Below are 15,260 nucleotides of genomic sequence, written 5' to 3' on the forward strand. Positions count from 1 at the left end.
TGTAGGCCGTGGACGCTGTTGGTTTTAACTTTTGTGCCTTGCCAAACAAAAGTGAAACAGAAGCGGTTCCTCGCTTCCCAGGACGGTTCTCCAGCGCACTGTGCCTCCGGCAGTGACCTTGGCCGGGCGCGGAGGGTGGCCGCGCCCTGTGGTCCCCTTGGTGGTCTGTGTGCTGTCCTGCATGGGGTCGGCAGCTCTGCTCAGCGCTGTAACAAATTTAAAAAAAACTAAAGTTTGAATTAATTAGTTTTTTTTCAACTTGTTACAGCAGCGAATGGAGCTGCCGTGGTTCGGTGTAGACTGCAGCACAGTGAAGGAGCGCCGAGGAGAACATTCCGCTCTGCCCACATCGGGGTGTGCGACGTCCGAGAAGCCGCGGCCCGGGAGCGGGTGGCCAGCACCGCAGGGAACCGGCCTCTGTTTTACTTTCGTTTCGGTGAGCGCTGCTTTGCTGAGAGCCAGCCCCACAGCAGGGTACACGTTAGAAAAGGGGCCACCTGCCAAGTGCCATCCTGTACAGATGTGTAGGGCGTGGCCCGGGGGCCTGAGGTGCCCGTTCTCCAGTGAGCCAGGTCGCTCTGCGGGTCCAGAGCTCGCCAGAGACCGGCTCTGTCCCTGTGAGTCAGGGCCCTGTTCTGCGTCGCCTGTTGAAGTAGAATGTTGCTTTTACAATTCCACTTTCTCAGCGGGGCACCGCTTAGAGAGCACGTAAGAAGAATGCATGACAGATGATACAACTTTTCTGAAAGCCACCGGTCTTCTACAGACGTTGGTCTTACAGCCAGAGACCCGATTACAGGATGAGCTGATGAGTCTTGGCCTCTGAGATCAGCTAGAGGGAGTGATTTTGAGATTTCCATCTCTGAAGAGCAAAGTAAGGGTTTTTGAAATAGAAAAACCAGTTAATCATAGAGTATATTCTTAGAGGTAAAGATTCTGTTCAAAGGTCTAAATTACTTTGGTGGATGGTATTGTGAATATAGGAATTTCATGAGGCAAAAGGGGGAGTTCAATGCGTTTTCCAACAGGATGAAAAAAATCATGTAGGTTGAAGTTTCAGGTTCATGTTCAGGGTTACGCTTCAAAATGTGTTTTAAAATCACAAGGCCGGGTGTGGTGGCTCATGTCTGTGATCCCAGCACTTTGGGAGGCGAGGCAGGGGATTGCTTGAGACCAGCCTGGGCAACAAAGGGAGTCCCGATCTCTACAAAAGAAAAAATTAGGCATGATGGTGCGTGCCTGTGATCCCAGCTATTTGGGAGGCTGAAGCGGGAGGATTGCTTGAATCCAAGAAGTCAAGGCTGCAGTGAGCTGTGATTGTGCCACCATATTCCAGCCTGGGGGACACAGTGAGACCCTGTTAAAAAATTGGTAAAATCAAGTCATAGAGGTAAACTTTATTATTACAATTGGCCATCGGGGTCTCAGAAGAGGACACCCCGCGTCATCTCCTGGCCTCCACCGCATTCCTCCTCTCCAGGCCCCTGGCTTGATGCCCTCGTGCCCTCAGGAGAAAGTGGCAGAGCTGATGATGACAGCGTTGGGTGTTAGCCACAAGGTCCGTTTCTGAATTCATCTGCCGGAAATGTGAGGAAAACAGGAGGGACCGCCTGGGCCGCCTGATTCAGGCCCAGACACTGGACTCAGGCGGGGGGGTACTCAGGACACGGGGGCACTCGGGATGGGGGCAGTTAGGACAGGGGTGCTGGGGCCCCAGCGAGGCTGCGTTTCCCTGCCAACCTTCATTTGGAGACGCTGCTGGTGTTGCGTGAGCGTGCACCGTGTGCTCCTGTCCTGGGAAGCAGCGAGGAACGCAGATGTTTCCAAAGCTGAGGCTGCTTTCTTGGTTGGCCCCATGGGACGTGACTTCCTTTGTTGCAGGATCGTCTTTTTGTTCCCCTGTGCTGCTGCACACTTTTGCCTGTAAGGGGTTTGTGTTCTGATTAACTTCTACCCTTTTTTCTTAACATTTACATTCCTGTGTCCAGAAACTATTCTAAAAGTGTTTCTAGGATGTTGTTTGGGATGCAGAATTAAGAGTTCCAATGGGAGTTCCGTTCCCTGGGCCAGCCAGGCACATCCCAGCTGCTCAGGAGGGCAGCATCTCTCGGGGCCTCCGGTCGAGATTCAGAAGCAAGTGTGGTGCTGAGCAGCTGCCTGGATCTAGCTGAGGAAGAGAGTGCCAGGAGCCAGGAAGATACGTGACTTGTATGTGCAGTGAAGGGCAGGTCAGAGAGAGTGCCCGGAAGATCATCTTCAGGGAGAAGACGTGGCTTAGGGAAGCTGCCCACTTGGCACTCACCCTTCTGTGGTTCAAACCCAGCCCTCATCAGTCTCTAAGCCCAGTCAAACTTGCAAACAGAGGAAATGGAATCCACTGCCTGGCACCCTCTTTCAGGGATATCTTAATAACATCATCGACTGGGATAACAAGGCCTCACTGCTTTTATGATGCTGGCCCTGGAGATTGAGAGTAAAACTTCGGTGTGGCTATAAATAGTGGAGCCTTCCTTGTTCAGATACAACTCCTCTTTCTCAACTTCTTACCTGATTGTCCATGAAATGTTTCTTGGTACTGAGTGATTTACGAAGATCCAGTATTCCTCTCCAAGCCCAGCTTGCTTTTCCTTCAACAGCCGGACAGCTTGATGCCCAGGTGCAAGTTACAAGGACTCTGAGGGGGTCAGTCTGTGCCGCACAGTTTCCACTGTGGGGTCGCGTGAGCAGCCTCCCCAGGGAAGAGGCCTCCTGGATCAGTGCGTGAAGCCCCACACAGTTTCCACCGGAGGCCTTGATGGCTGCCCTGGCCTGCAGGCTCGCGCTGTGCTGTTTAGCTGTTGACTCTGATCACAAACCCGGATTTATCTCAGTTTGCTGCCAGGGCTCCCGATGGCCATGCGGCTGTCCACATGAGGAACTCTGCTCAGGCCGTGCCCTTAGCCATGTCCAGGCAGTGTTTAAAGCTCAGTTTGGATTTCTCCCCTGATCCCTCAGTCTAGACCATCCAGATTCCCATCTCCGTGTTGTCCTGTCCCTGAAATACCACAGTCATAGTTGGGCAGTGGTTACTAAATGCTCAGTCTCCACCCCAACCCCCAGCAGCAGGACCTAAGTCACCTGAGGCCCCGGCCACCTGCTCACGGAAAGTGGACATTGGGCAGGTATTTGCTGAATGGATTCCGGGGTGCGGCACAGAGGGGCTGAGTCTGCCCATGGGGGCGGGCCGGGGCCGGGCGGTGGTTGCTTCTCCCCAACACGGTCCCCATCGTGGTATGAGGATGGATGTGCAGTGTCCCTGAGGGCAGACGCCACCATGCCCACACGACGCTCAGACCCACGTGACGCCCTAAACAGGCACCACAGAACTTCCACTGCCTCAGGCGTCTATCTGGGCCACAGTTTCTTTTATTCTTGATTTGGATAAATTTAAATGGCAGATGGTAACATGTAAGTGCTACCTAATGATCAGAATGACAGTGGGTAACATATACCTCAGCACCGTCCAGTCCATGGAATTATCTTTTTGGGACTTGGCTCTCATCCCAGTGTTTGATCCTGTAACGGGATCACCTGTTCTCATGAGAACAGCTGCTCTGGCCTGAGTGCTGTTGCTTGCAGCGGCTGCCTTGCCCTGTCCCCATGGAGAGGGCCTCGTTTGAGGTCCTGTTGCAGATTGTCCCACTGGGCTTTGACAGTCCTGAGAGAGGAGGTGCCCCAGAGTCGGCGTTTGTGAATCTGGCACTTCGGTTACATATGGAATGAGAAACTTTCCTATATTTAAGTACGTAAATGCTGTTTTGTTTTGTCTTGTCGTCTTTAGAAGACGTGGCTGGCTGACCCCAGCCTGTTTGCCTGGGACGGCCGTTGGTGGTTCTGATTCTTGGTGTCAGCAGAGCTGTGCTTTCCCAGGGCAGGTGCACAGCGGGTTCTGCTATGAGAGTTACAGTCCGGTGACCCCAGGGTAGCCCTTCCCCCACGGAAAGTACTGGGGCAGGGACCGCCTCCTCACCTGGGCTGAAGGTCCCGGGGGCCTGTTCCTGGCTGGTGGCCTCCACTTAGTGGTGAGGCCATGCGGCAGCTCACAAGGTGAGGATCTTTAAACTTCAATCCCAGAGGAGGGGAAACGTGGGTGTCCAGATTGCACTGCCTGTGACACAGCATGAATCCTTCTAGACCGACTTGCTGCAGTGAGAGGTGGAGCCACCTGTGTTCCAGGTCAGCCGTGTTCCGACGGTACCACGCTCAGCTGCTGGAGACGTGTTCTGTCACACGCAGCTGTCGGTTTGATCCGTGCATTTGTTTCCTGGTCTTTTTAGCAATATTTAGTGAATCGCGTTCCTCCTCCCAGATGTCAGACACTAGGGAGGGAGTGCAGCTGAGCCCACGCCGTGCGGTGTGTCTCCAGTGGGGAGGGTAGCACCCACTTTGGAGCTGCGCATGTGGGTTTTGTGAAAAATCCGAGGTGTAAGCAAAGTGCGGAAACGTGTAAACCGCGGCCCTGATTGAGATTGGCATCTCATCCAGCGAGTGTGGACCGGCGCTCAGGCTGGCGGATGAATCTTATCCAGCGAGTGTGGACCGGGGCTCAGGCTGGCGGATGAGATACAGATGTCAGACTCTCCTGACCCCGGATCACTGGCAATTTCCAATGCTTGAGTCCCTAACCGAGTTAAACTAGTATAACAGGAAAAGGGTTGTTAAGGAAATGTATAGTGATTTGCGGCAAAGATTTGGGTTCATGAAAGATGGATAGAAAGGAGGACAGCGTGGGGCTGGGCGCAGTGGCTCTTGCCTGTAATTCCAGCACTTTGGGAGGCTGAGGCGGGCAAACCACGAGGTCAGGAGTTTAAGCTCAGCCTGGCCAACATGGTAAAACCCCATCTCTACTAAAAAACACAAAAATTAGCCCGGCATGGTGATGGGTGCCTGTAATCCCAGCTCCTCGGGAGGCTGAGGGAGGAGAATCTCTTGAACCTGGGAGGCGGAGGTTGCAGTGAGCTGAGATTGCGCCATTGCCCTCCAGCCTGGTGACAGAGCAAGACTCCATCTAAAAAAACAAGAACAAAGGACAGTGTGAGAATTCACAGGGTTGGGGCGGGCAGGTGTCAGGTGCTTAGGATGGAATTTCAGTCTTTCCATTGTATGGTGTTCCCATCTGAGTAAATACAAAGAAAATTATTAAATTTCTTACCCGTGTGTTTACAACAGTTGTCTTGTTTGCTTTCTGGCAAAGTCCTTGATTGCACTTATTTTAAAAAACAAGTTCTGTGATATGAACAAGAGCATGTAATGGAGGCCTGGAGAGAATTCAGAAACTGCTTTGGGACAGACCTGAAATACAGAAAAGTCCCCTGCAGTTCCATGAAGGGCCCAGGGCAGGCTTCTCGTGCAGGACGCTCCTGTGGAGGCTGGTGCGCTTGCCCTTGGGTGCCCGGGAAAGAGGCCAGGAGAAGCCTGTTGGCCCTCCTCCTCCCCCCCCTTCTCTCTCTCCCTCTCTCCCTCTCTCTCCCAGAGCTGAGGTCAGCCATAGAGACGGATGCGTCTGCAGCCCCAGCACTCCCGGACATGGGATGAGTGAGTATAAGATGGGAATTCAGATGTGTCTGCAGCTTCAGCACTCCCGGACATGGGATGAGTGAGAATAAGATGGGAATTTGGATATATCTACACCCCCAGCATGCTGGGACAGGGGATTAGTTGAGAATAAGATGGGAATTTGGAGCAAGGCCTTCTCATCTTAAATCCTACATACTTTTAAAATTTAAGTTTTTCTCCACACATTCGTGATGATTTCTTTTAAAAATATGTTGAAAATCAAGATTTTCAGTGTATTTATCTGAATTTAGAAGTCGGTGGAAATTGAGAAGTTTAGAAATGCAGTAGACGTTTTTCTAGTGCATTTAACATCCTGAGTAACTGCATCGTGCCCATGTTGCCGGGCCCCCAGCCTGTGGAGGCCGCTGTGGTGTTGGCCGCCCCCTTCCCAGGGACCACGCCGGCCTCTCTCCCCTGACCGCGCCTTCTGTCAAGAGGCTTCCAGTCTTCGTGACGCGCCTGAGAGCTGGTTTTCAACCACAGTTCCCCAAACCGAAGGTGACTATGAACGTGAGCTCTCGGCAGCGCAGAGCACTATGCTGTGGTCGTGCATCTTAGTGTTCATTTGTGTTCGTGCTACCAAGAGGCGTCTGTTCCAGCAGCCGTGCTTGGTTTCCCTGTGATGGGGGCAGTGGGGACGCCCCCTCTGCTGCCCCTGGGTCCTGTGCTGTCACAGGCTGGAATCCAGTTGAGCGACGCCTATTCAATTGTGGCTTTCTTCTTCCCAGAGCACACCATTAAGCCACCTGCAGCCTCGTTTGGGATGACGTCAGAGGAAAATGAATGAAGGAAACGTGCTTGTTCATACTTGTTTCTTTTGCTGTCTTATTGCAACCTGTAGAAGCTAGTCTTCCGTTTTATTCATTTGTTTTCAAACTTTTGTTGCAAACTGCATTTCCACCTATGAGAGGAGATATTCACAAGGTTGGTATGCAAAAGTAGCTTTCTGAGATCAGACACATAAGGCCTGTGAGAAGCTGAGCAGCAGCCTAGAACTCTGTACACCGTCATCCGAGGGCACCAAGAGATTAGGGTTGGAAGTAATCCCAAGAAGCGTGTTTGCATGGACTGGATAGGTGCAGTATTGAGATTGAAGGTGAAGCATTAAAAACGTCCGGCCACTGGTTACACTTGGCAACTTGGAAGTGTGCATTTATCTCTGTTTCTCCAAACTGTGCTTAGATGTCAGTGACTGTAAGTCCACAGCACAAGAGAAGTCAAGTAGAGGAATTTGTGGTTCATCATTTAGCAAAATGGAGAAAGCCAAGATGCAGACAAGGGGGACAGCCATGGGTGCTGTACATGTGGAACCCAGAGAACGGTGTCCAGGAAGCAGGCGGCCACCTCTCCCCCCCCTTCCCCCGCCCGCCATGTGTGTTATCTGGAGAAATTAAACCGGGGAGGCTCCAGATTTGGGGGTGGTACTGAAAACAGGCCCCAGGTCAGAGCACACGTGGAGGAAACAGCCCAGCCCAGAAGGATGAATGCGCCTGTGTTTGGTTATGAAACAGGAGAGGAGAGGACTCTTCAGGCAAATGAAACAGCCCCGATGAAGCCCTTCTGGGGGAGAGATTTGGTCGTGTGCCCCCATGAGAAGAAAAACCTGGCATGCAGCAAAAAGATTATCGAGGGAGGAAAGAAAGGAATGGGTATTACAACCTGGCTTGCAGCTCCTCCAGTGGGAATGAAAAAAAGATTATCAAAGAAGAGAAAGGAATGGATATTACGTGAAGATTGTAGTGTCAGAATGACGTTTAACTTCTCGCCAATAATGGAAATGAAAGACAATGAATAGAATTAACTTTCACCTTGAAGCCCATATCTAGGAGAAAGACCCAGTCTCACTGGGGTAGAGAGAAAAGCACTTTCGGACACGCGGGGCCCCCAAGTGTTCCTTCTCATCCGCCCTTTCTGAAGCAATTGAAGTGCTCCTTTAGGATGGGAGAGGAGGGGGCGTCGAGGGGCTGAGAACGAGTGACCAACATAGTGAGCAGCACGGCCAGCGGGAAGAAAGGCACGGCCCAGTGACGGTAGCACGTTGGGGATCAGGGCGGGGCTCCAAGAGAATTTCCAGGAAAATCAGATTCTCACCAGGTTGTCAGTGTTTGATCGTGGGCAAGAAAGTGTGGGAGAGAGTTTTTCAGTTCTGCGGAAGAACTGTGAAAGGGTTGGCAATAGGTACATCGAAAGCCAGGATAATGGAAAATAGATAAAAAGTATTAACTCCAGGATCATTGAAAAGCATAAGATAGGACGGTATTTGTAGCACACTGCAGACCCTGACGTGATGACCACAGTGGTGTAAGGGGTGGTGTCTAAAGGACAATTCAGGAAGTCGTGTGGTAAGTCCGTGTTTATGAACGTAAGTGCCAGGTAACTACTATTTTTCATGTGAGACTTGATAACACTCTGATTTCCTAAATCCTAAAATGCATTTGTTTGATAAAAAGGTAATTGAAGATCATTTTTAAAGGATCATTTGTAGATGATGATTGCAAGAGATTGGTAGCAGCATTTGGATGCTGCTGGAAGAAGAGCACATGAGACGTAACCAAATGACAGGGTGGGGGGGCGGTGGCGGGGTGTGGAGCTGTGCTTCATTTAGTTCTGAACTCGCCAGCCTGATACATGGGGTCTGCACACACACCATGAAAAGCTGGCGTGCAGAGACCACCGGAGTGAGAGGAACATGAAGCCCACAGATTCAGACTCGACAGCTGTCATAAGAGCCCATAGTGGAAAACCAGGGACTAAATGTTTCTTTTGTTAACTTAAAGCTTTATTTCTAGTTTATTTTCAATCAAATATTACTGATCCATTTCTGAAGAAGCATCTGTTAGTGATTGGTGCTCAGTCTCAGAGCAGTTCTTCACGGGACTGTGACGATGACGTCCTCCCCGTGGTCTCAGAGCAGTTCTTCACGGACTGTGAGGATGACGTCCTCCCCGTGGTCTCAGAGCAGTTCTTCACGGAACTGTGACGATGACGTCCTCCCCGTGGTCTCAGAGCAGTTCTTCGTGGAGCTGTGAGGATGATGTCCTTTCTGTGGTATCAGAGCCGTTCACGGAACTGTGGGGATGCCGTTTTTCGCGTGGTATCAGAGCAGTTCTTCGTGGAACCGTGATGATGATGTCCTTCCTTTGGGGGCTTAGTTTCATCTAGTTGTGTTCCTTGCCACCCTGTTATTACCTGAGTATAACCAGTACTGTGACAGGTGGATTCACATCAGTGTTTTGACCAATGCTATTAAATCGTTTTATCCGACCACATTAATGTTTTTTGGTAATTCATCAAATAATTGTAATTCATAGTCGAATATAATCTGTTAACACTTGGCATCAAATGGAGTGAGTTTCCAGAGAGTAATCTGGAATGAGCAAAGCTGGACGTTCATGGTATGTCCTGGTTACCTGAATTGTACTGTTAAATTATCCTGTAAGATTTATTTTAAAAATTGCTTTAACAAATAAGTTTTAAATTTTCTTAAGAACTGATACAGCCCATTCTGTATATTTACAACATGAAAGGTCGTAACTTGAGTCTGTGTCTTGGGCCCTGTTTCTCTAACTCCCAGGAATTCAGTTGCTACCTGTGGCTGAGTTTGTGTCTCTGTCTGCCTGTCAGTGGACCCTTGTGCTGTGAGAGGGGCCGTGGTGGCGTCCAGGCAGGAGGGGTCTCCCCGGCTGTGGGAGAGCTTCCCCCGCAGTCCTGGCCCTCCTGCCTGTGGGCTCTGAGGTGCCGCCATGCCCAGTCCCGTGGGTAACTCTGGCTTTGCTGCGGGGATGGAGGGAATGATTTGCTGGAGTCTGCTGAGCACATCCATGCCTCACTCTTCTCTATTCCCTCTTTCCTCTTCCCTGAAATCCAGGGGTGGACCAAGCTTTGCCGCAAGAACGCCGGGCTCCTGTCACTCCTTCCTCTGCCTCTCGCTACCACCGCCGAAGGTCTTCAGGGTCACGAGATGAGCGCTATCGGTCAGGTAAGCGCGGGGTGGGGTGTGACAATACGTCCATCTGCTGCCTGTGCCCAGCCACTGGGCGAGGCAGAAGCGTGGTGGGTGTGGGCCTCCAGCTTTCTGTGCAGACACACCGTGCTGGGAGACCCCAGTGTCTGGTACACAGCTGTTCACGTGGTTTACAAGCCCACATTGTCTACTATTCAGAATTTCACACTAATTAAAAAGATTATAATCTCGTGCCAAATTTTTCTCATTTTTAGGCATCACTGTTAAATAACTTTTTAATTGTGGTTGCTAGCAAGTTTTTTCTTCTCCTTACCCTCAGTGATTTGTTTTCCAGGTCTATTTTTCTAACCAGAAATGAAAACCACACATTGTCATGTGTTTCCTGTTTGTTTTTCCTCCGTGTTTTATGATGTCATCTGCACAGGGCTGTCTGGAGACTGAGTTGCCACTGCCACTTGGGCTTGGCCAGCTGAAATTTCATTAATTTAGTAACAGAAAACTCAGGCTGTCGGGCATGGTGGTGGGCACCTGTAGTTCCAGCTACTCAGCAGGCTGAGGCAGGAGAAGTGCTTGAACTTGGGAGGTGGAGGTTGCAGTGAGCCGAGATCACGCTACTGTACCCCAATCTGGGAGACAGGGCAAAACTCCATCACAGAAACAAAAACTCTGGCTGTGATTGGTGTCTGAATTACTCTGAAAGAGTTTTTTCCAACATGTAGGTTAAAGTTGCTTCTTTAAAAGAAAATTACCTGTGAATTCTTGTGTAGTTCCCAGGGCCGCGCGGTGAGGGCAGCGGTGGGTCGCTGGTGATGGACCCAATGCGTGAATCCCTTTGTTTCTCAAATGCCCTTCACCGTCGTTCTCACGTCGTTCTCACATGGAGCTTCCATGATAAGCAGGTGAAGTTGTGGCTGTTGTCTCCTGTGTCAGAAGAAAAAACGGAGTCTAAGGGATGACGGAACTCACCCGGTGGTGGAGGAAAGGCTGTGAGTCTCAGCTGTGCTGTAACGAATCTCTCTGTCCACACAGGCTCATGTGATGAGCCACTTCTGCATCCTCCTCAGTCGCCGTCTGGCCTCCTGGCTCTGCTCTTCTTTCTAGAGAGATTTTATGGCCTCGGGGAGTGTCACCCATGCAAACGAGAAGGACACAGCTGAGAGCCTGAATGAAAAGCCGGTGCTGCCTCCATGGTGCCCCTGCTGCCTTCTCCAAGGAGGCTTTGACCCCAGGAAAACGGGGGGGGGTGTGGAATGAAGGAGGTTTTGCTCCCAAATCCAACCTCTGTTATTTCACAGCGGTCTTAAGCCCTGACACATTGAGACCTTCTCTTACTCACGTGGGTGTTTCGGAGGCCCCTGTCGAGTTCGGGAGTGTGGAGGTGCCCGCGTGCTGTCAGCCTGCGGTGAACGCTTCCCTCACCGTGTGTCAATGCTGCTGTGCGGGCGCCCTGTCTGTGAACACACAACACACCCAGACGTGCTCGCAGGCGTGAGTTCACATCGCTTCAGTTCTCATGGAAGCCAGTGGGGGTCTGTCTTCCATTTTATAGATGAGGAAACAAATTCAGGGAGGCTGCCCGATGGCTGACGATCACACGGGGCCGCTCCTCGCAGGAGGATGCAAGCCCAGCTTTGGCCTGACATCTTACCACACAGGAGAGGAAGATCCACATCAGTCACCATTGCATCTGTTTCCTACATTCTCTCTCCACGATGCTGCAGCAGGGTTGATAAACCCTGTGTTTACCTTCAGATCGTGCCATCTTCACAATCCCAGCTACTCCACGAGATAAGTGTGGCGGGTTGTGGTTGTCTCACACTCTTCTCTCTCGATAAAAGCCTGAGAGAGGTGGGTGTAGCAGGAGATGGTGATCTCTTGGCTTTGGGCGTGTTTTCTGTTCACCTGTGCACCTTACCTCACCCCTTCAAAGGCAGGAAAGTGTTGGTGAGAGAGGCACACGGCAGAGGGGGTGGCTGAGAGTGGGACGGTGGGTAGAGGAGACCGACGCTTCAGCTCAGAGACTGCAGGCTCTGCCCTGGAGGGGAAGCCAGACCCAACATGAGAAGTATGGTTCATTTCTGCTGTTTCTGTAAAATTGTGAAATACGGCACCTTTTCATACACAATCCCTCCCATTCCCCATCCTGACTCATGTCTCCACTGCCGTTATAACCACACGACATTCTGTCCATCTGTCTGCATATCTGTGTATTCGTTATTTATCTACCTGTCAGTCATCCATTTATCAACCTCTCTGTCTACGCATTCACCAATCATCTACTTACCTATCAATCACCCATTTATGTCCACCATCCATCCATCATCAGACATCTCATCCATTTACCCAATTACTCAGCCATTCTTCCACCATCCACCTCCCTACCTCTCACCTTCTCCCATAAGAATACGAGGTCCATACAGGCCAGGATCTCTGTTTTGTTCATTTGTGTAGGCCAAGCACCTGAAATATTGCCTGGCTTCTGTATATTGAAGGAAGATGAGGGAGCATGACACGTTTGGGGAAGGGCAAGAAGTCAGGTAGGAGGGGCCGGTTATAGCATCTTGAGCATCATGCTTGGGAATTTGGACTTCGTCCTGAAGATGATGGGGGAATCACTTGAAGATTTTAGGCAAAGGGCCAGTCAGGGCTTGAAGATCACGTTAGCAGCAGCATGGAGCCTGGGCTTGAAAGTGGGGGAGTCCGAACATCCCTGAATGCCTGAAACTGATGTGTACTTAAGAGATACCTGTCAGGGCTGGGCGCTGTGGCTCATGCCTGTAATTCCAGCACTTTTGGAGACCGAGGCAGGTTGATCACCTGAGGTCAGGAGTTTGAGACCAGTCTGGCCAATATGGCGAAACCTCATGTCTACGGAAAGTACAAAATTAGCCGGGCGTGTGGTGGCTCATGCCTGTAATTCCAGCTACTCCAGAGGCTGAGGCAGGAGAATCTCTTTGAACCCAGGAGGCGGAGGTTGCAGTGACTCGAGATCACACCACTGTACTCTAGCCTGGGCGACAGAGTGTGAGACTGTGTCTCCAAAAAAACAAAAACAAAAAAAAAATTCAGTATCAGTAAGATTTGAGAAATGGTCACAAGATAATAGCAGTAAGACCTGAATGTTGGGTTAACAAGGAGGAACATGAGAGGAAATCAGGGTGACCTTGATGTCCGTATCATACTGAATGGGCAAAAATTGGAAATTCTGGCCATGGTAGTCAGGCAAGAGAAAGAAAGGGTGTTCAAATAGGAAGAGAGGAAGTCAAACTGTTTGTTTAGAGATGACATGATTTTATATTTAGAAAACCCCATCATCTCAGCCTAAAATCTCCTTAAGGTGATAAGCAACTTCAGCAAAGTCTCAGGATACAAAAATCAATGTGCAAAAATCACAAGCATTCCTATACACCAACAACAGAGAGAGCCAAAACATGAGTGAACTCCCATTCAGAATTGCTTCAAAGAATAAAATACCTAGGAATCCAACTTAAAAGGGATGTGAAGGACTTCTTTAAGGAGAACTACAAACCACTGCTCAAGGACATGAGAGGACATAAACAAATGAAAAAACATTCCGTGCTCATGGATAGGAAGAATCAATATGAAAATGGCAATGATGCCCAAAGTAATTTATAGATTCAATGCCATCCCCATCGAGCTACCGTTGATTTTCTTCACAGAATTGGGAAAAACTACTTTAAATTTCATATGGAACCAAAAAAAGCCCGCATAGCCAAGACAATCCTAAGCAAAAAGAACAAAGCTGGAGGCCTCATGCTACCTGACTTCAAAGTATACTGACAAGGCTACAGTAACCAAAACAGCATGGTACTGAAATGCAAAATGCTTTGGTACTGGTACCAAAACAGATACTTAGACCAATGAAAGAGAAGAGATGCCTCAGAAATAACACCACACATCTATAACTATCTGATCTTTGACAAAGCTGACAAAAGCAATGGGGAAAGGATTCCCTATTTAATAAATGCTGTTGGGAAAACAGGCTAGCCATATGCAGAAACTGAAACTTGACACCTTCCGGACACCTTAAACAAAAATAAACTCAAGTTGGATTAAAGACTTAAACATAAGACCTAAAACCATAAAAACCCTAGAAGCCTAGAAGAAAACCTAGGCAATACCATTCAGGACAAAGGCGTGGCCAAAGACTTCATGACTGAAACACCAAAAGCAACGAGAACAAAAGCCAAAATTTACAAATGGGATCTAAACTAAAGCGCTTCTGCACGGCAAAGGAAACTACCATCAGAGTTAATAGGCAACCTACAAAATGGGAAAAAGTTTTTGCAATCCATCTGTCTGACAAAGGGTTAATATCCAGAATCTACAAAGAACTTAAACACATTTACAAAAAGAAAACAACCCCATCAAGAAGTTGATGAAGGATATGAACAGCCACTTCTCAAAAAACATGCGGCCAATAAACATGAAAAAAAGCTTATCACTAGTTGTTAGAGAAATGCAAATTAAAACCCCAATGAGATACCGTCTCATGCCAGTTAGAGTGGTGATCACTAAAAAGTCAGGAAACAACAGATGCTGGAGAGGATGTGGAGAAACACCATTGGTGGGACTATAAACTAGTTCACCATTGTGGAAGACAGTGTGGCAATTCCTCAAGGATCTAGAACCAGAAATACCATTTGACCCAGCAATCCCATTACTGGGTATATACCCAAAGGATTATAAATCATGCTACTATAAAGACACATGCACATGTATATTTATCAAGGCACTGTTCACAATAGCAAAGACTTGGAAGCAACCCAAATGCCCATCAGTGATAGACTGGATAAAGAAAATATGGCACATATACACCATGGAATACTATGCAGCCATAAAAAAGGGTGAGTTCATGTCCTTTTCAGGGACATGGATGAAGCAGGAAGCCGTCATTTTCAGCCAACTAATACAAGAACGGAAAACTAAACACCACATGTTTGCACTCATAAATGGGAGTTGAACAATGAGAACATCTGGACACAGGGGAACATGACGCACTGGGGCCTGTTGGGGACTGGGGGGCTAGAGGAGGGATAGCATTAGGAGAAATGCCTAATGTAGATGACAGGTTGATGAGTGCAGCAAACCACCATGGCACATGTATACCAGTTACTTCCCGGACTCTCCATAGGGGGAAATATCCTTGACCACTTTTGGTGCTCATCCTCAAAGATATTTAGAAATACTAAAAAGTCACTGCCCTCTGTCCTCACTGCTGAGTTTCCAGATGATTTTCTCCTATCTTTTTAAGCATTTGCATTTCAGGCATTTGCTGGAGTCCGTGACACTGTGTGTCCAGCATGACCAGCGAATCTTGTTACTCTCGTGACGGCCGCGCACATATCTGTTGACTCCTCTGTAATCCTGCTTGGTACCTTTACCCGGGCTGTTTGTTTCTCATGGTTTCCAGTCCATGGCCTCTCATCTGATGTCTCATTGACGTGGCTGGGTAAAACTGTATTCAGGGCATTTGTAATTAAGGCTTTGGAGGGCACTTGGTCAGATGCTTTCATGGATTTCTGATGCTGCACAGGTGCTGGATTTCATCTATCGGCTCATTTTGTGAAAAGGATGTTGTGTTTTCAAGGGAATATTTGTTTTGTAGCAACCTGTTTACCCATGTTATATTTTCCTAAAAGTTCTTCATCTTCTGAGCTCTTCTCAGAATGATCTGGAT

General features: G+C 49.1%; 1 long non-coding RNA gene across 1 annotated transcript in view; it reads left to right on the top strand.

The window, feature by feature from the left end:
* The window catches only part of LOC116269519, a 35,702-nt gene that overhangs the window by 12,140 nt on the left and 8,302 nt on the right, over positions 1-15,260 (top strand). Inside the window, exons 2-3 of the long non-coding RNA XR_004177134.1 lie at positions 269-436; positions 9,464-9,574. This is a non-coding gene — a long non-coding RNA (uncharacterized LOC116269519). The remainder of the gene's footprint in view (positions 1-268; positions 437-9,463; positions 9,575-15,260) is intronic.

This window comes from Papio anubis, chromosome 11 (genome assembly GCF_008728515.1).
Source record: "Papio anubis isolate 15944 chromosome 11, Panubis1.0, whole genome shotgun sequence".
Lineage (NCBI taxonomy): Eukaryota > Metazoa > Chordata > Mammalia > Primates > Cercopithecidae > Papio > Papio anubis.